Source organism: Tachyglossus aculeatus, chromosome X3 (genome assembly GCF_015852505.1).
Source record: "Tachyglossus aculeatus isolate mTacAcu1 chromosome X3, mTacAcu1.pri, whole genome shotgun sequence".
Classification (NCBI taxonomy): Eukaryota; Metazoa; Chordata; class Mammalia; order Monotremata; family Tachyglossidae; genus Tachyglossus; species Tachyglossus aculeatus.
The window spans coordinates 7036081-7061940 of record NC_052099.1 but is presented as its reverse complement, the minus strand read 5'-3'; positions in this window follow the sequence as shown (position 1 = coordinate 7061940).

Below are 25860 nucleotides of genomic sequence, written 5' to 3'. Positions count from 1 at the left end.
GAATTAGTTCCTCAGTCTTAATCTCTCCACTTTAAAAGACAGAGATTGCCAAAACTCTCAGTTGCATTGTTTTTCATTTGAACAATCTTAGCAATGGGATGCTATGGTGTTGCGGAGGGATTTGAGAAGAGAGGTCTCCACCAGCACCTGTTTCAATACGCCTGTGGAAGATGGAGACTCAGCCCCTCTTACAAACCCAGTGGGAGAAAATAAGTTAAAACCAGAACAATACAAAAAAAAAAATGTAGAGACACATGCCCTCATATAGTTTTCTGATTAAAGACTGAAAACGGCATTCTCGGTTAATGCTTACAGTCACAAAGATCCACAGAAAAGGCAGAAGCAGTTCATGGCCTTACTTGTTTCCTCACAGCCATTTTTATCATATTTTTCACTCAATTCTTCTTTAATGCAAATTCAGAGTCTGAGTAATCAAGTTCAACCAATTAAGTGTAAATTGATCATCTAGCTCAAAGAGCCAATTTGGGAAATACTAATCTTTGCTGCAACTTAAGACAGCTGTGCTAATAAAAAAAATATATCACTGAAACCCCTAATGTTCAGAAATTTCTTCCACAGCAGAATCTTCAAGATTTATAAAATAGCCAGCTTTAATTAACCAAATGTTGAGGCTGCGCACTGCTCTAAGTGAGGAGATTTACATAAAATCTGGTCCTTGACCCACAGATTCCGTGACCTTCTCTTTGCTTACACAATGCTATTTAATCCCAGTGAAGCCCAAACCTTTAATTAAAAACAAAGATGGCTATGCCTTGGTGTAAAAGTTGTTTTCATTTCTGTCTGAGTACACCATAGACAGTGATTTCCTGTAAAACAGGGCCAGGTGGAGCCTTAGAGGTCACCTCTATTGAGCAGCATGTGCCTCACAGATCGATGAGAAGCCCATGATGCTGTCTTCCTCAGTGACCAGATGGGCCAAGTCCTGCAGAACATTCCACAGCCATTACTCTGTGCATCAGGCTGTGCAATTGATTTCAAGATAACAGACAAGGAGGAAAGGGTTGTCAGGCCTTACTACCTCCTGTCAATGCGGCAGGCTAGGAACAGTGTAATTCAGCAAATTTTTGTCTATTTGGGTGTGGGGAGGGAGGGGCGGCGGCTGACAGGGTGATTCTTTACTTGTCATGAAGGATAAAGTTACGGTGGGAATCTACTGTCTTGCTCCTGAGAGCCGGGACTGGCCTGGCTCTAGCAAGACGTCATGATGCATGGCTCAATTTTAGAGGCAGTTTTCTCTGCGCGGTTAACGTTTTGCAGGCAGGAGGAAGTGTGAGAGGTAGAAATGATAGGTTGGCTTTTTCAAAGCCCATCTAAGATATTCATTTCCACTGGGGTTTCTGCCGCTTGCCATTTGGATCTTGCACTTCAATTTCTCTTCCAGTCCCTAATTTCTAATTCGGCTCTGAAATAAGACTCCCACTCTGCTAGCAATCAAATAAGTGGTGGGGGAGAGAGAGAGCGAGAGAGAGAGCTGCCTAATAACTCAGGGACAGAGCAAGAATAATCTCTCTAAAAGGTGGTATTGTTACATTCATTCCTGGAGCCAACAAATCGGGCTTCAGGACTTGTGTGGTGTAAAAATGAATAAAAAATTGTTGTGCTTAATCACGAGGAAATTTTTTGAATGAGAACATTAATTACGTCTCACAGGTAAACATCAAAGAGTTTATACAGATCATGGATTTTATTACAGCTGGAGCTCCCAAAGCTACTTGATTGGATAGTCCTCTGAGCTGGCTTCCTTTGTCAAATTTTGTCTGCTTTATTGTATTGTGAGCCATATATACTTAGAATGATATTCCATAAATTGGAAATACAGATATTCAGTCAAACAGGTGCTAACCGGGCTCTTATCAAGATGTTTTGAAATACAGGAGGGAGAGTAGGGTGAAAGTACTGGGCCTCTAATCATTTCACTGAAACAATGCTATTTGATATTTCCAAAGCAGTAGCCTGTAAGGCACAGGCAAGCTTTGACTAGGTAATATTAATTAGACCCAGGAAGATCCCGAGTGGAGGATCACTAGTCTCCTCTAGTTATTTTCTTCTAATCTCAGTTGTAGAGTCACTGGAGGAAAAGTTACTGGGATTAACAGACAATTCCAAATTAATGGCAGACAGGAAGGACAGTCCACAGAAATGCATCAGTCCAGGAAGAAAGGGAGCCCTGGGGGTTCTCTGGGGCTATCATCTGGGCCAGAGATAGAAACTTTTCATTTTGAAAAGGAGGCAACAATTTGTAGGAGTGGCAAGGACTGGGGCAGGGAATGACAGGCATCAAAGTGCTTCCAGGCCAGAAAACCACCATTTTGGGACTTCTCATTACTGATTGGAAACTCTGAGGTCTTGTCAGAGGTCTAGGCCAAAAGAGAGGCTGGGAGTCCAGCTCATTCTCGGAGTTGTGACCTGTGACCCAGATACCAGGAGGGGAGTTTCTTTTAGGATGGTGCAATTTGTAGTGGCTTTGTAGCTGTGACTTTTTACCGCTCCTTAAATCAAACCCCCATTCTGGAGAATTACAAAACAACAACCAGATTAACTAAGAGCAGGGGGCCAAGAGGCCAATTGGTTTCATCTCTCCCCTCTGCATAAATCTGTAGATGACATCAAGTTAGGAAGAGAATTGAAAGTGACCTTGATCAGTTAGAGATGATGGAGCCTTCTGTTGAGAATGATAGACAAGACACAGGTCTGACACTTCAGGACTGAGAACTCGTGCAAAGGAATCGATTATCGTGCTAGTGATTTGCTCAGTGCCACTTGGACTCTCTCGTCCTGCCAGTCTTGTGCCTACTGGGGCAGAATGCAATGAGAACTGATCTGCCAAAAAGAGGATCAAGTACCACAGTCTACGCTTGTAGACACAAGTTTCTATCTCTGGCCCAGATGATAGCCCCAGAGAACTCGCAGGGCTCCCCTTCTTCCCAGACTGATGCATTTCTGTGTACTTTCCCTCCTGTCTGCCATTAATTTGGAATTGTCTGTTAGTCTCAGTAACTTTTCCTCCAGTGACTCTACAACTGAGATTAGAAGAAAATAACTAGAGGAGACTAGTGATCCTCCATTTGGGGTCTTCCTGGGTCTAATTAATATTACCTAGTTAAAGCCTGCCTGTGCCTTCACAGTTAAAAATCAATCTATCCATCAAGAATTTTTGGAGCACCCATTTGGGAAAGAGCATCGTATTAGCTACAAGATGGCAGAAGAGAGCCTGGAACCCTCAGTGTTCCACTGTAATCCTAAATGAGGTGTAGGTATTAAAAAAAACAACCCAATGTGGTCCAGCTTAGGTCTTTTAAGAAGGATATGGAGAAACGGATCAGGAAAGAAAATCTAAGAGTGGAAAACTGCACAGAGATGTATTTATTCAAGAAAAGAGAAACGTTATACTTAACTCACTTCAAGAACATGGAGGGTTATTATAAGTATGACCCTGGACAGTTGTTTAACATCAGGCAGAATAAGAGGAAATGGACTTTAACTGCAGTGAGAGAATTTGGTTAACCATTAGGAAGCCATTTTTGACTAGAAAGGTGATTACATCCTGGAAGAGGACATAAAATGGAGATTGTGGAATCTTTAACCCCAGTTAGCTTTAAGGTTAGCATGCAAAGAGAGCTATCTATCTGGAATTTAGGTAAACTTGCACAAAGATGGCGAGCTGGTTCTGAGAACTTATTTATATCATCTGTGGGACAAAAATATGGGCATGGCCCTACTGGGAACCAGAATTTGCAGATGGAATAGAATTGTGGGTGAAAATCATCAACATCAACAGTTACTTTGTATACAGCACACCATACTAGGCTCTGAGACTAGATGACAGAAGGTTAAAGACATAATAATAATGGTTACAATAATCGTGGTATTTATTAAGCACCTATGTGCCAGGCACTGCACTAAGCACTGGGGTAGATGCAAGCAAATCAGGTTGGACACACTCCCTGTCCCACATGGGACTCACAGTCTTAATCCTCATTTTACAGTTGAGAGAACTGAGGCACAGAGAAGTTAAATGAGTTGCCCAAGGTCACATAGCAACAAGTAATGGGGAAGGGGTTAGCACCTAGGTGCTTCTGACTCCCAGTCCATGCTCTATCCACTAGGCCATGCTACTTCTCATTTACACAGTCTCTGTCCTGAAGGAGTTTCCAATCCCGTGAAGGGAGCAGGCAAACACAAATTACTGAATATACAATATGTAAAGAATTAAGAGCATAGATGTAGATGATTAAAAACCAAAAGTAATTAACTACTTAAGTACACAATGAATATACAAATGCACACATAAGCATTAAGTTGGCTGGTGGAGTGATATGATAAAGAAAGTGGATGATTTAGCCCCTTTTGGAGAAGAAGGAATTTTAGGAGGGTTTTTAACTCAGGGAGGGATGTGGTTTGGCAGATTGGAGCAGGGAATGAATCCATGCAGGGCCAAGAACATGAACAGTTTTTTGGAGCTGGGAGAGTTGTGACTGGGGTACAGTAAGAAGGGGGGAAGAAAGCAGATAAATAAAAGGGAGAGAGGTGGTGGAGTGCCTTAAAGGTAATGTTTAAAAAATTTTTTTTGTTTAAAGCAAGGAGAACTAGCCAGCCATTGAGGAGAGTAGTGGTGTGGTCTAACTGGTGTTTTACAAAGATTCAAAAGGGGATAGATAAAGGTAGGCAGACCTGGAAAGAGACTGTACATTAGTTTGTAAATTCCTTGAGGGCAGGGACTATGTCTTCCACTTTCAGTGTATGCTCTGTAGCACCTAGTAAAATAAGTTAATATGGCATTAAGTGCTTATTATGTTTTGAGCAGAGGACTATAAGCTGGGGTAGATTCAAAATAAATAATTCAGACCTAATTCTCACAATATAGATGGGATCTGCAGCACACAGTAGGCACTCAATAGAAATGATGATGATGATGATGATAGCTCCAGCGCTCCCTTTTTGAACAGAAAATTAGAGTCCAGAGCAGCAGGATGGTCCTTGAAAGCCTGTCATTCTGCTCTGCTGAACTTTCATCCCACCCCTTCTTCATTCTCCCTTGGTTGGAGACCAGAGCAGTGATGGAACTGTATGCCTCAGCATAGACCAAACATGGGGTTCCAAGTTCAGTGAACTGAAGAAAAAAAGATCCCAGATGAAATTGCTTTCCACATTTCTGTCCTCACTATGAATTCATAATGATGTTTCAGGTAGACAGATTGCAGGCAACTAAATTAAAGAATGGCGGAATCTTCTGATAAATTTCTGTAGACAGACTAAACCTGGAATGAGTAGTCTGAGATATCCATGTCTTCAATATACTAGCTATGTCTCTAATTCCCATTACCAGATTTCATTACAATTATGCTAAATAAAAATCAATAATCTTAACCAATAAAACAGCACCAAAGGGTATTTCATTTGGTGTAATCTTTTGTGTACATGGGCTACAACAGGAAATCAGGGAGAAATGAACATCACTGGCCATTTGAGGCAATATAATTGGTAATATTGAAGCCACAAATAAAATCTAAAGCAGTGAGATGAGAAGGTATTATTTATAATCTCTATTTTAGGTCAATCCTGAATAAGGTTGTTGGATACCTTAAGGCTATAAAAACATTCCATTATCCACTGCCTGAAAAAATGTGGTTTCACTTAGTTGTGAGAAACAAAAACCTTGGCAAAATGCATTAAGCACAGCAGAAGAAGCCATGTCCGAATACAATGACCTAATTTACTTCTTGATAATCTTGTGTTTTATTTGTTCATTGATTTTTTTAATACGATTGGGCACAGATCTGTAATTACACTAACACTAACCCTTTATCTGACAGAGAAATAAAAAAAAAAAAACATAGCAAAACCTTTACAGTGGTAGGGACATTGTCCCTCCAAATAAACATATAGGCAGAGTCCCCCAAAATAAACCTAAAATAGACCTATTAAAATGTGTTTTTATATCTTCCTAATTGGAGATTAGGACTCAAGTTGTCTGACTCCCAGGCCCACAGGCTTTCCAATATGGCTTGCTGCTTCTCTAAGCATTGGAAAAAAAAAAAAGAGTGGGATTCATTATTTGTGATTAGGGTGGATTCTATGATGAATAAAGAATTCCTTAGAAAAAAACCCAGATCAAATATTTGATAAGAATGAATTATTCCAGGGCACCAGGACATAATGTCTGCACCCTTGAAGAGGTAATTTGCAGAGTACTAATCTGAGATTTATGGTTAATTCATTTAAAATTCATCACAGTTCACTCAGTGGAGTCAACTCACTATACAATCAGTGATATCACACTTTAGATTTGAATGGAGCTTTACTGCCATTTTCATTAGTCATTTGGAGTTTCATAATGCTCATCAGGAAATCTTTGAATTCTTTAGAAACGTTACCTAAAGGAAATAATAAGTAGACATCCTTTCTTCCCAATCTGTCTCCATCCCCTTAATTCTAATGGTGGTTCTGTCAGGAGGGTAGGTTATATGTCTCTTCTTTCTAATATAACATCATCTAGTCAGAGTATTTTGTATTTTTTCCATATTTAATCTGCTCTATTTAGGTTGAATGAAGAAGCCTTTCATCTGTCTTAGATTGTAGCAATTGTTTGCATAATTAACTATAAATTATGCTACTAATACTCCGAAAGAGCACCAGCCAAAGCTAATGTTCAGCACTGTTGACTTTTCCCAGTTATACACACCCATTAAAAGAGGTCTCTATAAAAAGAAAGCATTTCAGTTGGAAAACATTACATGTGTGCGCATGAGGCCAAATATGTCAATGGTAAATGTCATATTGAAAGCTTTTTAAAGCAGCATTTTGGCTTGGGTTGAAGAATACCTCACAGTAGACTTCAGCCTGGTGGTGTGGTATGAGTCTAGACTGAAAGGTCTTGGCTGTGATGTTTCCAAGCCAATAAGGATCTGAACACTTGGAGAGTCAAAGAAGGTAAGGACTGTCAGCCAGGGCAGGAGGCAGGCAGATGGAGGGGTGGGAGGAAACAAGAAAGCTGACATTTGCAAAATCCATTCAGAGGCACAGACAACTGATCCCACAATGGGTTTTATCCTGTTCTATAATGGTGAAGAAGTCATGGACTAGCAATGAAGACACAAATTCTACCCCCATAATCTTATTCTAAAGATTAAATGCCTCAGATCTCCTGGGGATTGCAAAACTCACTGCAGCACGGCTTTGCTGGATGAGCCCCATAGGGATAAAAAAGGGGAACACAGGAGGATTCTCCAGTGGTGAAGCACAGTTTTGAAGAATGCAATGAAGCAGTGGATAGTTGGGCAGTGAAGACAGCAAATGGCCCAGCCTAGTAAGCCAAGAGGACTCAGCGCTGAGCCTGCCAGTGACTGAAGACAGTGGCGGTTCTGGGATGCTGAAGTTTGCTCCCCTTCTTTGATCACTGGCAGGGCTCAACGCTGAGTCCTCTTGGCTTCCGGGTCCAGAGCACTTCCAAGTACCCAGCCTCAGAGCCAGAGTAAGTGAATGACAGCTGGGGGCTCCAATGGCCTCAGCAGTCAGTCAGTAGTCTGTTCATGGCCAGAGCAGGGACCAGAGCTGGGGAACGGACCCCTTGCATGTCCAGCTCCCAGGTTTGGAGCTGGGCAGCACCCACCTGATTCCCACAGAGCATTTCAAACATTACACCCACTCAGCCCTGCCCCTTATCCTGCTGCCCCCTGAGAGAGGGGTGTGGTGGGCACAGGACTGGCTCCAGACTGGGAAAAAATGGACCTGCCCAGAAGCCCTAGATTTGGGAAGACAGCTGTCATTCAATGGATTCCCAAGCTAATCAAGAGGTAGGTAGGAGGATGAGATCTCAAAGAAGTCACTGGATCGCTACCAGTTCAACTTACATTTTCTTATGGAAAGAGAGGGGGCTTGGGAGACAGAGGAGCTGGGTTTTAATCCCAGCCCTGCCACTCGTCTGCCAGGGGCCTTTTCCTCATCTGCAAAATGGGGATTCATTCATTCAGTCGTATTTATTGAGCTCTTACTGTGTGCAGAACACTGTACTAAGCGCTTGGAAAGTGCAATTCAGCAACAGAGACAATCCCTGCCCACAATAGGCTCACAGTCTACCCCCTCCTACTTAGACTGTAAGCCCTATACGGGACAGGGACCTCATCTGACCTGACTTCTTTGTACCTTCTTGAATGCTTAGTACAGGGTTTGGCCCATAGTAATCTCTTAACAAATACCACAATTATTCAATCCGCCAATGAATCATATTTGAGTGCTTACTGGGTGCAGAATACTGTACAGTGCAACAACATAACAGATACATTCTGTGCTCACAATGAGCTTACAGTCTAGAGAGGGAATAACAATCATTATTCTTAAGGGCTGAATTCTAACAAAATACTAGTAAAAAATCCTCCGGACTTTCTCCTGACTAGAGTATGAGGTGATTCCAAAAATTTTGTCCATGTGCAAAGAGAGCAGAATTTGTGTTTTCCATTCATTTTTCTAGAGAAATATGAGCCTTCTCCTCCCACACTGAGTTAGAGATCTTCCTTCATCCTTTTATTCATGTCTATCCTAATACAATTGTTTGCATCTCTTAATTTCTCTAATGAAACAGAATAGCTTTACTATTAATACGTCAGTACAGAAAACCTCTGGAAACAGCAGGGCCTAGTGGAAAGAGCGTGGTCCTGGGAGTCAGAGGACCTGGGTTCTAATCGCAGCTCTGCCACTTGTCTTCTGTATGACTTTGAGCAAGTCACTTAACTTCTTTGTGCCTCAGTTTCCTTATCTGTAAAATGGGAATTAAATCCTACTCCCTCTGTTTGGACTGTGAGCCCCATCTGGGGCAGGAACTGTGTCCAAGCTGAATATCTTTTATCTGCCCCAGTGCTTAGTACAGCACTAAACACATAATAAGCACTTAAATACCATTACTATTATTAGTCATTCCACAGCCTTTTCATCCACCTTATTAGCATCATTAGTAACTGTGTTCCAATCCTGTGTGCATATATTTTGGGGGGCGAAAATCGTAGAATAGGTAAAGTCGTTTGGAAACAACCTATTCGGAATTCCAATGGAATGAAACCAAGTACTAACAGTGTCACAAAGTACTTACAGTCCTGCCTTAATAAAACAATATAGTATTTGTTAAGCACTTACTATAAGCAAAGCATCGTTTCAAGTGCTGGGGTAGAAAGAAGGTGGTCAGGTTGGACATAGTCCTTGCCCCACATGAGGCTTGGTCTTAATTCCAATTTTACGGATGAGGTAACTGAAGCCCAGAGAAGTTAAGTGACTTGCCCAAAGTCACACAGCAGACAAGTGGCAGAGCCAGGTTTAGAACCCACATCCTCAGACTCCCAAGCCCATGCTCTGGCCACTGGGCCATGCTAGATGCCTACCTTCAAGCAAGAAGACAAGACTAGTATAAGCCACAGACTATTAAGAGTCTTATGCAATAGTAGGAGCAGAATTCCAAGCCAACCTATCATTCTGGCTCTTTCATGAGTCACTAATTAACTGGATTGGAGGAAAGTTTACCCACAAAAAACCAGAACCAAACAGCTTCCCCAACAGTTTGTTGAAATGGTTCATTGGATGGATTCAGTTCGGCTGATAAAACACTGCCACCTCCATCCCTGGACACTTGTTCTTGCCTTCATTGTGTAGAAATAGCAATAGTGTAAATGACCTACTTTCCTATATTGCTTAAGAAAAATGTGTAATCCTCTCTCTGAGGAGTAAAAAATAGAAGATTAAAAGGGGAAAAAAGGAGTTTACTGTCCTGGATGTATAATAGATTGAATTCTGTTGTATGAAATATTGTTTAACCCTTACGTTTTAAAAATCAGTACTTTTCACAGCATTTTTCAAGTATTAGCAAAGTCTACCAAGGGTAGCTGCACCCCAGAATTACGTCAAGTTCAGTAAGCACCAGTCTAGGACTTACAGCTGTATCTTTTAAAGGGATATTTTAAAACTTTTCTCCTATGTTTTGTTTCATCTATTTCTATAGCTGTCCTTGTGTTCAAAGACAACATGGCCAACGGTGAGATTGTATCCAGGTGTGTGAGTGTCACAGGGACACATTCTGCACACACACACAAAAATATAATGGGCACCTACCTTTTTGGTCCTTTTGCTGATCAGAAACCTGAGTGGGACTGGCAGTGTTTCACAGGACTTAACTAAGTCCTGAGCTGACTCAGCAGAGGTATCGAGTAAGGCATGGAAGCTGGGCTTCTCTGTGTGTCTGATAAGTTGAAGTTTTCTACCATGAACTGGAAATATATTCCATTTTGGTGTTTTGGAGAGTTAGGTAGGCTCTGTACTTATAATTTTCCTTCCTAGAATTTTGAAAGTTGTCAGTAAAGTTGTCAGTAAAGAAGCAGCATGGCTCAGTGGATAGAGCCCGGGCTTTGGAGGCAGAGGTCATGGGTTCAAATCCCGGCTCCGCCAATTGTCAGCTGGGTGACTTTGGGCAAGTCACTTAACTTCTCTGCGCCTCAGTTACCTCATCTGTAAAATGGGGATGAAGACTGTGAGCCCCCCATGGGGCAACCTGATCACCTTGTAACCTCCCCAGTGCTTACAGCAGTGCTTTGCACATAGTAAGCACTTAAAAAATGCCATCATTATTATTATTATAAGCGCTTAGTACAGTGCTCTGCACATAGTAAGCGCTCAATAAATACGATTGATTGATTGATAAAGGCTTTGGAATTTTTCCCCCCTATTAGCTGAGGTTAGATGACTTTATAAAACACATGAAGCAGTTCTTTACAATTCCACCATTTGCCTACTAGCCCGACTTTACCTTCTTTTTCTTTCTTTCTTCACCTTCTTTATCCTCTCCTCTCCTCCTCCAGTATTTTGTGCCCATTCATTCATTGCTTGGTCTCCCTCAGCTTTGAGGATTGTTTAAGTGGTTGCTGGTCTGTGGGAAAGCTTTTCGTTTCTAGTGAATGGAGTGGCACTTCTGGCAAAATGGAAAGCAGTGGCAAAGGAGGACCAGGGAACAGCCAAGTCCTTAGGACTTGATTTCCTTATAGTCTTTTGTTTCCTAGTTTTCACATAATCAATGTGTAGGGCAGATTTTCAGTAAGGGTCTATTGATATCCTGCTTTAAAAAAATCAACTACTGCACACTTTAAGAGGATTTTGTTCTCTATGTAGCAGCAAAGACTCAAAGCTCCTTTGTTATTGGTAATTGTTAATGAAAATTGTTTAATGTAAATGCACAACTACACAAGATTGAAGGAAACCGTCAGCTTCCAGATGGTACAATGCATTCTTCTTCTGTTTCCTTATGTCACTATAGTGAAAACATTCAGGGGCTGGTAATTTTTTTGGGGTCAGGCCTAACCTTAATAGGATAATTTTGAAAAATGGATGTATTAGTAGAGCAGCATCGATCTGATAATCATTACTTGAAAAATCCATGTTAAGGCTTTGAAGTGAAACTAAGTTTCTGAATTTTTAGTTTCAACAATCAAGCACGAATAATCAAGGAAATTATTCCCAATTTCTAGCCAGAGTGAAACTCTTACTTGGAAACAAGGATTACATCAGGACATTGTATCATTCCCCCTTTTGCCTCAGCTACTCAATATAGAGTTGAGATAGCCAACTCAAGAATTCAATGCACTCATGTGGATGATTATCCATGTGTTGTGTGGCCTATTAGACTGTAAGGCATAATGGCAGGGTCCGCCTTTTGCTATTACTTATGTAAATGTGTTTAGAGGCTACAAAACAGGCTACTGAATAACAGCACTAACTGCTTAAAAGACTGAACTGGAAGTATGTCTCTTGGAAAAGCTTGAAGGCCTAGGAAGCTGTTCTCATGGATAAGACCTTATTCATCGACACTAGCTACTCAGTAACAGCTTCCTGGAAAGGACAATGAGGATTATGCATCTCCCCCACTTATGAAATTAGTCCAACTATCCTACTTAGTTGCAACTTGCTAAACATTCTTATCCTCTATGCAAATTCGCCTGATGAAAATCCAAACAAGGGAAGGGAGAAATAGTGAAAGTCTATTTCTATTACATGTCAATCTTAAGAACACTCTGACCCTGTTGACTGAATTTAACCCTCTACCGGAAGGGCCAGGCTGGCCAAGCCAAACTCCCATACAGCACATACTGACATATAAATCACGTGATGCCTGATGAAATCTCTTTTCTATATTGCATTGAAGAGGACAGATTCAAAAAACATGATAATTTCCATCTCAACTCTGAGAAATAAATCAAAGGATATAATAGAAATATAGGCCAATGGTGTTTCAAAGAAAAATAGATATTTAAGTAGCTGTCAAATTTGGGATTTTACAATTACAAGTTTCAGATGCAGTAATGGAATTTGTAAATTACAGGTAATAATTTTGTGTCTTTTCCCTCAGCTCTTAGGAAAGCTTTATAATGCAAAATATTTCACTTTCCTGACCTTTTATTAAAAAAAAAAGTGGGCATAGTTCCTCTTCAAGCTGGTAAATGGGTCATAAATCACACTCCTTGGCATTTCTCATAGTCTGCCAATGCAGTTAGCCAGTTTCTACAGATGCCCTTCCTGGCTTCAAAACACAGGAGCCTGCAGGAATCAGACAATGCCAGGTTTCTTCTCACGCCTGACAAAGCTCTGTTTGCCAAAGGAGAACCCTATGGGCTGTGATAAATGCCACTGTGCCGAAGCAGCATGGTGGACAGTTAACTCTGTGACCTTCTGGAAGTTGACAGTTCCTGCCAGAGCTTGTCTTTGACACAACCTATAACACAGACTGTCCAAGGTTTGCCACTAAGTGAGATTCATATTTATTTTACTGTTAAATGAATCCTCCTCTGGAGTGGAAATCATATCGGGGATTACTTTCTGAAGGAATCCTGTCCAATTCCAAAGGAAACCATTACACTTAGAAAGAAATGAGCAAGAACTGCAGTGGAAAGTTTGTGGATCACAACTGGGCTTCTGAGACAATGCTGATCCCCTCCTTTCTTTCAGTAAACTTTAGCTGAATGCTTGTGGGCCAATTTTTTTTCCTGGCTCCATGCCCCTTGAAACTGATCAGAGCAAGAAACCCTTCCCTTTCAAATCCATGAGAACACCCCTCATCTCAGCGGGGTCCAGGTTTCCAGGCAAATTGGAAATACGGTGTGAGGTATACTTAATTCCCAAGGAGCAGATTCTTTCTAGTATCAATTGCGAACAAAATAGCAGCTTAGATTGTCACATTGTGAATTCTTAGTAGCGCACTTTTCCCTGCCTGCTTCCTCACGGACAATTACTTATTGCTGAATATAATGGACACACCCATGAATCCAATTTCAACTTTTTGAACAATCCAAGCGTTTGGGCAGAACAACAATGGAAGTAACTCACTAATTCACATGTAGCACCGAGTGCAACCGCTTAAAAAGTCTTTCTTTTAAGCAGCCCAGCAGTGACTTAATTTCCTGGTTCAGTTTTTCCACTATGTTTTTTAAAATGACTCTCCTCTCAGTTTCACCCTCTGTTCCCTGGTCTATTATCATTTTCTTTGCCCCTTCCTCTTTCCATAACATCTTTTCATCCAGACAACAGATATCAATGATTTTAAAAAGTAAAAATCTTGGAAATATTTTTGATTTTTTTTTTCCATTATTGGGATTCAATAACCACACCTTACTCCATGGATGAATATATTCTGGGGAAAACAAACATCTGTCTGAAAAGAAATTTGCAGAAACCACATATTTCTTAACAGTACGACAGTTAACCGATTCATTTTTAACCTAACAAAAGGGGGATTTGCTGCAAATAGTATTTGATTTAATTAGCCCAGGACGGCTGAAAAGTATTACGTTAAGGTCATGCAGACAGGGTTTTGTTCTCTAGAATTTTGTCTTTAGGAGTGGCTTCTAACTGGTCCAGGAGTCTGCCTTCCTGACAACTGCTCTCTGGGGGGTGCCTGTTCTTTTGCTCTTATCTGCTCAGGATTTGTAATGATTTGCAATTTAGATTGGATCTCCACAGCAGATGGAGCTCACATGAGAACAGGAGAAGCCCTTGGGGAAGGGGAAACATTGTTTTTTTGGAACAAAACAGCTCTCATTCTAGTCTTGCTTTTTCACACTAGGGAAAGCTCAGAAACCAAGCAATACCTTTAGTAAACCTCTCCCGCCTTCTGTTTGGCCTCCTCTTTCCAATTTGTGGCAGTCGGATCAAAGATTTTCCCCACCCTACCCTACTGCTGGGGCTCTGTGATCTGCTGTAATAATAATGGTGCAATTGTGGTTTTTGTTAAGTGCTTACCATGTGCCAAACACTGTTCTAAGCGCTGAGGTGGATACAAGCAAATCAGGTTGGACACAGTCCCTGTCCCACCAGGAGCTCACAATCTTAATCCCCACCACACAGATGAGGTAACTGAAAGCACAGAGAAGTTAAGTGACTTGCCCAATGTCACAAAGCAGACAGCTGGTGGAGCTGGAAGTACAACCCAGATCCTTTTGACTCCCAGGCCTGTGCTCACTGCTTCCCTGTAGGAAAGGAAGATGTTAATAATGATAATTATGGCATTGTTTTAAGCACTTACTAAGCGTTAAGAGCTGGGGTAGATATGTTAGATTGGGTACAGTCCCTGTTCCACATGAGGCTCAAGATTTATTTTACCCATTTTATAGGTAAGGAAAATGAAGCCCAGAGAGGTTAAGTGACCTGCCTCAGAACACACAGCAGGCCAATGAGAAAGCTGGAACTAGTCCCTCAATCTCCTGAATTCTAGTCCAGTATTCTTTCCACTATAACACATCAACAAGCTGGAGGAGGGTCGTGTAAAGGCCAATATGATAGTAGTAGTGATAATAATGGTATTCATTACTATGTGCCAAACACTACTGAGCACTGGGGTAGATGCAATATAATCTGATCAGATACAGTCTGTCTCACCTGGGGGTCACAGTCGATGGAGGAGGGAGAATATATATTTAGTACCCATTTTATAGGAAATGAGGAAAGAGAATCACAGGGCAGTTAAATATCTTGTCCAAGGTCACACAGCAGGCAAGTCCCCAAAATGCCACTTGTCAATCAAGCACAAATGTCGATATCAAATTTCCAGGGGAGGACTTGAAAGTGGGACTTGTGGTATGTGTCTGCTAAAGCAACACTCTAGTGTATACAAGAAATTTCCTGCTACCGTTACCTTGGCCACAAAGCCCAGGCTTGCTCCCTATGAGTAAAAAAAAAAATCATATTTTTCATGGGGAAATTACTTCCCAAAATGTGCCTGCCATGTATATACATGATATATGTGGGTGCGTCTTGTTAAATCACCTTTCAGTTCAATGTTTGCTGACATCAGTGTGTCAGTTTTGGGCAAACCAGTATCAAGGAATATGTCTTCTTCAAATATGAAGGACAACTCTGTATACGTAACCAAAAGAATCTCATGCAGGTCTTTCCCTATACATTGAATATTTCCCGAGCCTGCACTATTTATATGATTCATTTGTAAATATGAAAAATGATGGATCTTAAAAATAATATGGAAACAACGGGTATAAAACTGAATCCTTGTGAAAAATTCAGTAGAGAAGTTGTCAATAGAAAGATCCCGATTGCATTGATTTTGAAGAATAGAAACATACACAAACATAAGGGTAATTTGTAAGAAATCTTAACTGAACAATCACTGCTCTAGACTTTTAAGTTCAAAAAGGGAGATTCAGAGAAGGTTTCCTGTTCAGTTCAGTCAGGCTTTCACCTTTCAGGGAAGGCCATAGCAGGCAATATAGTCTAGTGGAAAGAGCACGGGACTGGAAGTCAGAAGATCTGGGTTCTAGCCCACCTCTACCTGATGTGTGATCTTGGGCAGGTTACTTAGCCCCTCTGTACCACAGTTTTATCATCTGCAAAATCAGGATTAAATACCTGCCTTTCCTCCCTGTTTAGACTGTGAGCCCCATGAGGGACAGGGATTGTGTCCAATCTGCTCATCTTGTATCTACCCAGGTGCCTGGCATATAGTAAGCACTTAATGAATCACATCATCCACATTATGAAATAACTGCAGTGGAAATGAGAAACTAGTCCATGTTTAAAGAACTCTGAAGAACCCATTTCAGTGCTTACCAATCCTTACTGGGGAGAATGCTTCTTCCTGCATTTTACAAGAACACATGTATGGCATTCACTGAAATGGTGACAACCTCATTTTCACACACATGTCAAAGAGAACCAATGAGGAGCAATGAGTTGGTCTATGAGGGAAGCAATCTTAACTCCCAACTTCCAGGAGACCATAGCACCTCTGGAGAAATGAGCAACTGTCCTCCTGGGGAGGTTGAATGATTAATAACAATAATAGCAATTATGGTGTTTGTTAAGCATTAACATGTGCCAACGATTTTGCTAAATGCTTGTGTAGATATAGGATAATGAGACTGGACCCAATCCCTGTCATACACAGTAAGCGCTTTGAATGATGACACTAAGCTCACAGCCTAAAGGGGGAGGGAGAACAGGTATTGAATTCCCATTTTACCGAAGAGGAAACAGAACAGAGAAATTATGTGACTTGTCCACGATTACACAGCAGACAAATAAGCAACAAGGCTAGGATTAGAACCCAGGTCTCCTGACTCCTAGCCCTATGATCTTTCTACTAAGCCATTCTGCTTCTCTATTGGAATTCTACTTGAGAAACACACAAACCAACTCTGTGTTGTTTCTACCTGTGCTCAAGCAAGCCCTCTCCTGGCACTGGGACATTCTTGGTAAGAAAGAACAAACTTCTTTTAGGAGGTTGATCTACATATGTCATCAAATGCTGTCGGTTCTGCCTTCACAACATCTCTAGCATCTGCCCTCCAGGACTGCTACCAAGCACTTATCCTATCCCACTCTGACTACTGCATCAGCCTCCTGTCTCTCCTCATTTAAGTCCATACTTCACTCTGCTGCCCGGGTCATTTTTCTAGAAAAACATTCAGTCCACATCTCCCCACTCCTCAAGAACCTCCAGTGGTTGCCCATTCACCTAGGCATCAAACAGCGACTCCTTACCATCGGCTTTTAGGCACTCAATCAGCTCTCCCCCTCCTGCCTTACCTCACTGATCTCCTACTGCAACCCAGCCCACACATTTTGCTCTTCTAATGCCAGCCTACTACTCACTGTACCTTGATCTTGTCTATTTTGTCTCCGACCCTTTTGTCCACATCCTGCCTTTGGTCTGGAACACTCTCTCCACCTCCAAAGCCCTGATAAAAATCCATCTTTTCCAAGAGGCCTTCCCTAACTAAACCCTCATATCCCCTTCTATGTTGTCTATTTACTTGGATCTGTGCCCTTTAAATACTTGATATCCACACCACCCTCAGTCCCACAGCACTTATGTGAATATCTTTTTACCCTGCTATTTTCCCTACCTGTAATTTGTTTAATGTTTGTCTCCCCCTCTAGACATTAAGCTCCTCGTGGGTTGGGCTCACGTCCACCAACTCTGTTATAGTGTACTCTACCAAGCACTTCATACGGTGCTCTGCACACAATAAGCCCTCAATAAATACTACCGATTGACTGCTTTCACTGGGGAAACAGCCAAATAATGTTTCTGTTGTTTTTTTTTTTTGCGTCAGTACAGGTACAAAGGGGGAAAGACAAGAACATAAAAGGCATAGATGATTATAGAAAAAACAAAACAGAGAGAGGATTATAGGGACAGATAGATTTAGAACAACAGATGAACAAGAAGACAAAGGAATAAGGAGAATTATGTGTACATAAAATACATAGCAATCACCTCATTTCACATTTTTACACATACAATACCTTTAACTTTTCAGATTCATCTACCATCTTTTAACCCAGGTGTTTTTCCTAGCCTAACTTAAATCCTTTCCTCTAAATACAATTCCTCATGGGCATCTTAAGCCAATATTCTTTTGTTCTTTCCCCAGTGCAGATGAAGAGCAGCTTTGTGATCACCGCCTCCCACCTAATAACCTATCACAAGCTTGAAGACTAATATTAAATCACTCAGCCTTCTAGGCTAAATAATTCCAATTCCTTGGGTCTTTGCTCAGTGTGATTTTTTTAAAAGTCTTCTGACACTAAAATTGCTTTTTTAAAAAGTATTTACATATAAATAGTAACATGAAAGATAAACAGTCTTCTCTACACATGAGAAAACATTGTGAGCTGACAGCAGCCCTTCTATTACCACAAGTCACTCGGGCAAGATGGTGTCAGAGTGGCACAAAGTGTTTTTAATAAACATATTTAGTTATTACAAGAGTTCATGAATTCTAGTAGAAAGAACTTTTGGGGAGTAAATAAGGTTTTAAGAGACAAACAAGACAGTATTTTATGGTGCTAATCAGTAAACGGAAGCTAACGGAAGTGTATGTAATTAAAAAGAAAACCTATCAATTTTACTGTCAGATGTATTAAAAGTCACCCTGTAGTTTTTTATGCCAATCTTTTAATCACCTTTGGAGCTATTTTCTAAAACTTCTATAATTTCTCCTCAGCTCTCAAATTGTGTACCTTAGAATATGGGATGGAATTAAGTCAGAACTGTCCTGAACTGAGCATTAGTAAAAGTGTAAGTGAGGGATTGCCCATTCTGAGTAATGTCAAAGTGGACACTTACTTTATTTTTTATTTTGGCACCTAGTGGAGCTTCTTGGAACGGACCTCCAAAGTGGTATGGGGGCTTGGTGACCCTTATAGATGCATTTCCAAGGAATGAATTTGGCCTTGGGTCTGCTCCAGCCTGAGACCACAGTGCAAAGCCCAAACTGCAGGTATGCCACGTAACTAGTTGGCTACCAGCATCACTGCCTGCTCCTTCAGGGAGCCAGCATGGCCACAGGCAGGGCGCAGGGGCTACTACTGGGTGAGGACAGAGAGAAAGCTCACCTGAACTTTTTTTTAAAATGGTATTTTTTTAAGCTCTTACTACATGCCAGGCACTGTACTGAACATTGGGGTAGATATAAGAATATCAGGTTGGACACAGTCCAAATCCAACATGGGATTCAAAGTCCTAAACTCATATTTTACAGATGAGGTAACTGAGGCCCAGAGAAACTAAGTGACTTGCCCAAGGTCATGCAGCAGACAAGTGGCAGAGCTGGGATTAGAATCCACATCCTTCTTCCCATGCTTGTGCTCTAGCCACTAGGCCATGCTGCTTCTCACTACTGTTGTTCCTGTTCTATCAGACAACAGGATGTGACCTTGGGCCCCGCTTGAGGGCACATGGGATTTCCCTCGTCATTGTCTTGTCTTATGCTGTCGAGTCATCTCCGAACCATAGCGACGCCATGGACACATCTCTCCCAGAATGCCCCACCTCCACCTGCACTCGTTCTGGTAGTGGATCCATAGAGTTTTCTTGGCAAAAATACAGAAGTGGTTTACCACCGCCTCCTTCTTTGCAGTAAACTCAAGTCTCTGCCCTCAGCATTCTCTCATGCCACTGCTGCCCAGCACAGGTGAGTTTTGACTTGAAGCAGATTGCCTTCCACTCACTAGCCACTGGCCATTCATTCAATTGTATTTATTGAGGGCTTACTGTTTGCAGAGCTCTGTACTAAGCTCTTGGGAAGTACAAGTCAGCAACATACAGAGACGGTCCCTACCTGACAACTGGCTCACAGTCTAGAAGATGGGCTCACAAGGTAGGAATGAAATGGATATGCCTCCACTTGACTCTCCGTCCCATAGTCAAGTACTGGTAGAGTACTGGAAGCTCTCCAGGTGTGAGCTGAGATGGGCCTCCCTCATCATACTGACCTGCAATCTCACTGATGTTGTCATTGGAAATGCCTTTACTCATTCTACACACCTCTCCCTCTCCCAACTACCCCACACACTAATGAATTAATTTGCATCCTCCTTAGCACTTACATTTTGACCATTCTAGTGGTGAATGTTTTCATATTTGTCGCCTCCATTAGAAGGTAAGTTCCTCATGGACAGGAAACATGTCCTTTGGTTATTTTGCCCTTTCCAAGTGCTTAGTATAGTACAGTACAATGCACCAAAGTTGGGTGTTGCACTTCCTCTCCTCCAAATCTCTCCTTGACGCTCTTCCATTCCTCAGAAACTGCCTTAAGGTAAGAGAAACTGACCTCCTTCTTGCCAAATCCAAAAACCTCTACTCCAACCTAATTCTCCTTGACCCGAGAGTCAGCTTTGACACTGGACCGCCCTTTCTCCTGGAAATATTATCCAACTTTGGTTTCATGGATGTTGTCCTCTCCTGGTTCTTCTATCTCTGACTGCTCCTTCAACAGTTTCCTCCTCTGCCTCCCACTCCTGAACTGTGGGAGTCCCGCAACACTCAATTCTGTATCCCCTTCTAGTCTCTATTGACACCTACTCCCTTGAAAAATTAATTTGCTCTTGTAACAGACCTCCATTCTCCTCACCTTCAAAGCCTTAATAAAATCACTTCTTCTCCAAGAGGTCTCCCCTGACTAAAGCCTCACTTTCCCTACTCCTTTTCTTCTGTGTTGCCTGTGCATTTGGATCTGTACTCTTTTAAGTACATGAAATTAACCCACCCTCAGCACTTAGGTACATATCCATAGTTTATTTCAATATTTGTCTCCCCCTCTATAATGTGACTTGTGGGCAGGGAATTTGTCTGCCAACTTTGTTTTATTTTACTCTCTCAAGTGCCTAATGCAGTTCTCTTCATAAGGTAGGCACTTATGTACCATTTATTGATCAATAAATGCTGCTGTAGCTATTACTAGTAATACCTGGTCATATCAGAACAGCGAGACATTTAAAGCTACCCTGGTTCTGACTCAGTATTTACTCTCACCCCTGTCTAGAACTGAATCAGTATTTCAACAAATCAGTGCTGAATATATTGGGAGAATTCCTCTAACAGTTCCTATGTGCTACAGTCTTTTTCATTCACATCAGCACTAAATTAGATTTTTGGGGGGGTTTTTTGCCTCAGCTTTGTATTGTTATTCTTCCCTCCCCCTCTACTTTGGGGCCCCCTATTATTCTGTTTTAGTCATAGGATGTATTTTGCAACTTACAATTATACAATTTGTTTTTCCTCTCTGGGAGCATTGGGTTCTAAATACTATTCTTCAATATGTCCTGGAACTCGCCATACCAGCTGTACAATTTGGGGTTAGCAAATTTAATGAGTTTGTTTTCTATTTAATATTCTGAGTCACCATTGATATTTAGCATCTTGAAACCGTTTTCCATTTTTCTTAGAGCAATCATGATTTTTCTCCTGTTTTGAAGGGAATGTGCATTTAGCTCTGCAGATTTACCTTGGGAAATAGTCCTTTAGACACAATCAATCACCACCACTTTCTAATTGATGACATCTTTGTTGTATGATGTCTTTAGGTAGCATACTCAATGCAAGTTAAGGTATTAAACAGTCAAAATAGGAGAAAATAGATTTTACCTTTAATTTCACTTTATGGAGTTTTTACTGGTCTGCAAGGGAGCTAGTTTATGCTATGGGAATTATTTTATGGAGTTGATAGTATAGAATCAAGGGGCAGATTTCAAGTAGAGTGTGAAAAAGAAAATATACTCATATAAAAAAGCAACTCATTTCTCTGTGGATTTATCCTTGTCAACCCAGAGTGGAAAATAATGGCTTAGATTGAAAACTGAAATTCAGGTAAATAAAATTGAAGCTACCAATCTGTTTTTCCAAGTAGTATGGCAAGGAACTACCTTAGTGTTTTAAGGCTTTCTTTGTGTTTTAGATTGTACAATGCTAAATACTCCATATAGTTTTAATCCAATGGGGGATTTCACCAAAACATTTAACACAGGACTTACTTATCTGAGCTCCCCAGTTTCTCTTTTCCCCCCTTTTCTGATATTTCTTTCTTGCATCATACTTAAATATTAAACTGAATGACTATTAAGTAGTCCATATGAAGATTTAACTAAAAGTTTATTCTGTTTGATGTGGTGTGTGTATATATATATATATAGATAGATAGATATCTATCTATAAATATATATATATATATACACACACACACACATATATATGTTGGTGTGATTTACACACACATACACACACACACACACACACTGGTTGTGAATGACTACCATATATAAAATCCAGAAATATGTCATGCACTAATTTCTGATGTAGCCCAGGACCCTTAAGCCTTCCCTATGTCCAATTACTGGAGGGAATTAAGTTCCCATCCCATTTCTCCTGCTCCTCCCCCCAAAAACAAATGGAGAGCTCCTTTCTCTGTGCTACCCAAAAGCAGCACAGAATGGCAAAAAAGTGGAAAAGGTTGCATAATACAGCTAAAATCAGATCTCAGTCTTGCTTTAAAATAAAATGGAGAAACGCACATTCGGGTGCTCTCCAGTGCCATTCCCCTCCCCAACACACCCTTGGAATCCAGTTGCTCTATGCTGTCCAAAGGTATTACAGAATCAGAATGCAGTGGGAAGGAACCATAATCCACATATTTCTGCCCTTCAGCCTCACCCTAATAAAGCAGAGATATGCCAGTTTCTCAGGGGAAGTGGAGAGGGTCATCATGGCTGCTGCTAAGATTAGAATTTTAGTTTTACAGCCAGCTAAAATTTTTTTGTATTAAAAAAATCTTGCATCAATTTTCAGGAAAGCAGATTGACTTTGAAAAATGATTGAAGATGACCCTGATAAAGGAGGTCAAAGATGTGCAGAGATGGTCAGAAAGATTTAATCTACTACAAGTTACTTTAGGAAGACAAGAAAAAGGCTGTTCAACCTAAATTGGAAAAATTTTCATTAAAGTTGAAAAACCAATACAACAGTCAGCAGAGCAAGTTTTGAATTCTCCAGCCTCCAGCAAAGACTATTTATTATTGCAACTATTTATTTAGTAAATGTTGTGGTTTTAGTCTTTGCATTACTTTAATAGAGAAAAAACAGTTTAGTGATGTTGAATGTTACAGAATAAAAAGGAATTTCATATCATTTTTCCAAAGATTTTGGAAAAGGATCCAATTTATATCATGTAAATCGATGGTAAAAATACATTCCACAATACTGCCATTCATGATACATTCATATTTTCAGGGATCAAATTTCAGCTTTATCACGGGGTATTGCCTGTAAAGTAAGTAGCTCTTTCTGTGGCAACATTTTAAATTCTATTCTTTCCAAAATAATTATTGGTAGTGCTTCATTTCTGAAAAATAGCCATCGTATCTTTAAAAGCATGTCTCATTTCAATTCTCCAGGGAATATCTTCCTTGATTATGGGAGATTCACGTATTTATAGAGTCAGACAGAATGAAAGGCCAACAACTATCGAACAGGACTTTGTGAGTACCTTTATTTTATTTTCAGAAAAAGATAACATTAAAGTTTATCAATCCTCCCAATGTGAAAATTCTTTTGAAATTCTAGTCCCTTTGTAATACAGTTTTAAGGCCATTTTCTCTGATTCCATTTTACATGGAGTGGCTCAATACCATTCCTTGTATAAAAGCTCTGCAGCTTAATTTTGCTCAGTTTTATTGTACTCTAAGATATAACAAAGTCACAAGGTATAATTTCAGATTGAACAAAAGTAGTGGTGTTTTTTTCTATTTATATGTAAGATTATGTCTTTCACTGCTTCAAATATCATTCAAGAATAAATATTTACATGAATAATGTTCTCTTCAATGGAGGGCACTGGTTCTTAATATAAATAACTGAACCATGCCTAAACCTAGGATAATGAGTCATCACTGTGAGTGTCCTAGCAGCTTCTCCTAGCATCCTGGACTGTAAAGATACCTACTCCCATTGCTCCACTTCCAGCTCAGCAGATAGTGTGATCAGGAAGGGCAAGGGATGAAAATTTCTGACCTGTCATGTACTAATTTAGTCTAGGTGTTCATGTAGATTGGCTCTCCCTGCCAGCAACTCCACAGACCACACACTTAGCTGCCTCCAAAGTCCCCCTCCTCCTTGGGCTTTGCTTTCAATTCCGCCACCTATTATCTCCTTTTTTACACTGTTCCCATGGGCTGGAACTCCCACCCTTTAAAAATCTGCCAGACCACAGCTGTCCCCATCTTTAAAGCCCTCTTAAAATCCCACCTCTTTCACAATTGCTCCCTCCTATCTGTAACTGATTTTAGTGTCTGACTTCCCAGCTAGCTTATTCATTCAATCGTATTTACTGAGCACTTACTGCGTGCAGAGCACTGTACTAAGCACTTGGGAAATACAAGTGGGCAACATACAGAGATGGTCCCTACCCAACAACAGGCTCACAGTCTAGAATCTATATTATATGTGTGTGTGTTTATATGCATAAATAATACGTACGCACTATAGTCTACTATATGATGATGACGACGATGATGGCATTTATTGTGATTCTCTTAGAACAGAGGCTTTGGAAAGATTGCAACCCAGAAAAGAAAAGAGAATGGCACTGTATACTAGGGGTAGTAATCGCAACAGTGCACTAAGAGGCAACTTTACATACTTATGAATTGGACAAGACTGTCAAAACAATTGTTCTTGTCGGTTATTCCAGCACGTACCAATTAAAAAAAAAACTCAGTCAGTGTCATCTTCAAACCCAAAGGACACTGAGAAATATACATTACCACCTAAAGCACGTAATTCTAAGACACCCACTTACATATCCAAGTACTTAATCCTCTTCTGATGCTATAGAAGCTCTTAGTGAAAAGTGAAGATGTTACAAACTGAAAATACCATGTTTACTTTTCAAGGAGAGAAAAAAATCATCTCAGCCAGGTTTAATTTAGATCACTTCTCCCTCAGCTTACCTGTGAATGATGCCAATTGTTTCATTCAGGAGAGCCTCACATTCCACAAGTGATTGACCAATGTTTCTTCCAAATGTCTGCCACTTCTCATATATGAAGAATGCACATCTTGAGAATTGCCAACATTCTCTCAAGAATGTAAGCTCCTTGTGGGTTGGGAATGTGTTTATTGTTATATATGTACTCTCCCAAGTACTTAGTACAGTACTCTGCACACAGTAAGAACTCAATTAATATGACTGGCTATCAAATACTTTCTATGCCTCAGCATTGGAGTTTAGCTTGATTTTTGTTTACTTTCTATCTGATCAGTCCAACTATGTTTTTCAGAGATGGTATTCCAACATCTTCCAAAGTTCTGCCCTTAGTACCCAATTCCTTTCACCACTTAAAACCAGTGACTCTCAAATCTATCTGCCTGTCCCTGTATTTTTTCCACTGTCTCACCCTTCAGAGTACTCTGTATACAAGATAGCTCCAACTGAAGTCTTCATCATCAAATTCAACAAGCTCAAAGATAATACTGCTCATCTTTCCACATTCATCCTCTTTGTCCTACTTCAACTTCCCCCTCTTGACTATGAGCTCCTTGAGTGCAGGAAACTTATCTACTGTATTGTATGATGATTGGGCACAGTAAGTACTCAATAAATACCATTAATTGATTGATCATCATGACCAGATGGTGGAAAATACCAGCTTGCATCTTCTTTCACTCTTCTACTTTGCCCTTCCCAGACAGACTGTCATTAATTCTCTATTTTCTTTTGGACAACTCTAGTTCCCAATCCCCCAAAATGAATGCAAAAAATCTTATGAAGTGGGGAAAAAAAATCAAATCATTTGTCCTTGAGATGTCTTTTTTGGACAGCATCTCACACATTTGCCTTCTCAGGTACAAAGTTAGGAAGTAGTATTCTAACAAATAAAATCCATCTCCAGATTTCTTTAAAGAGGAAATGCATTAATTCCTGAGCCCCCTCCCCTCATCTTACTGACTCTTCTTAATAACTCAGTCCTCTGTGTTCTGATTATCAGCAAGGTCTGGATTTTTTTCCAAGAAATAATAATTTTATC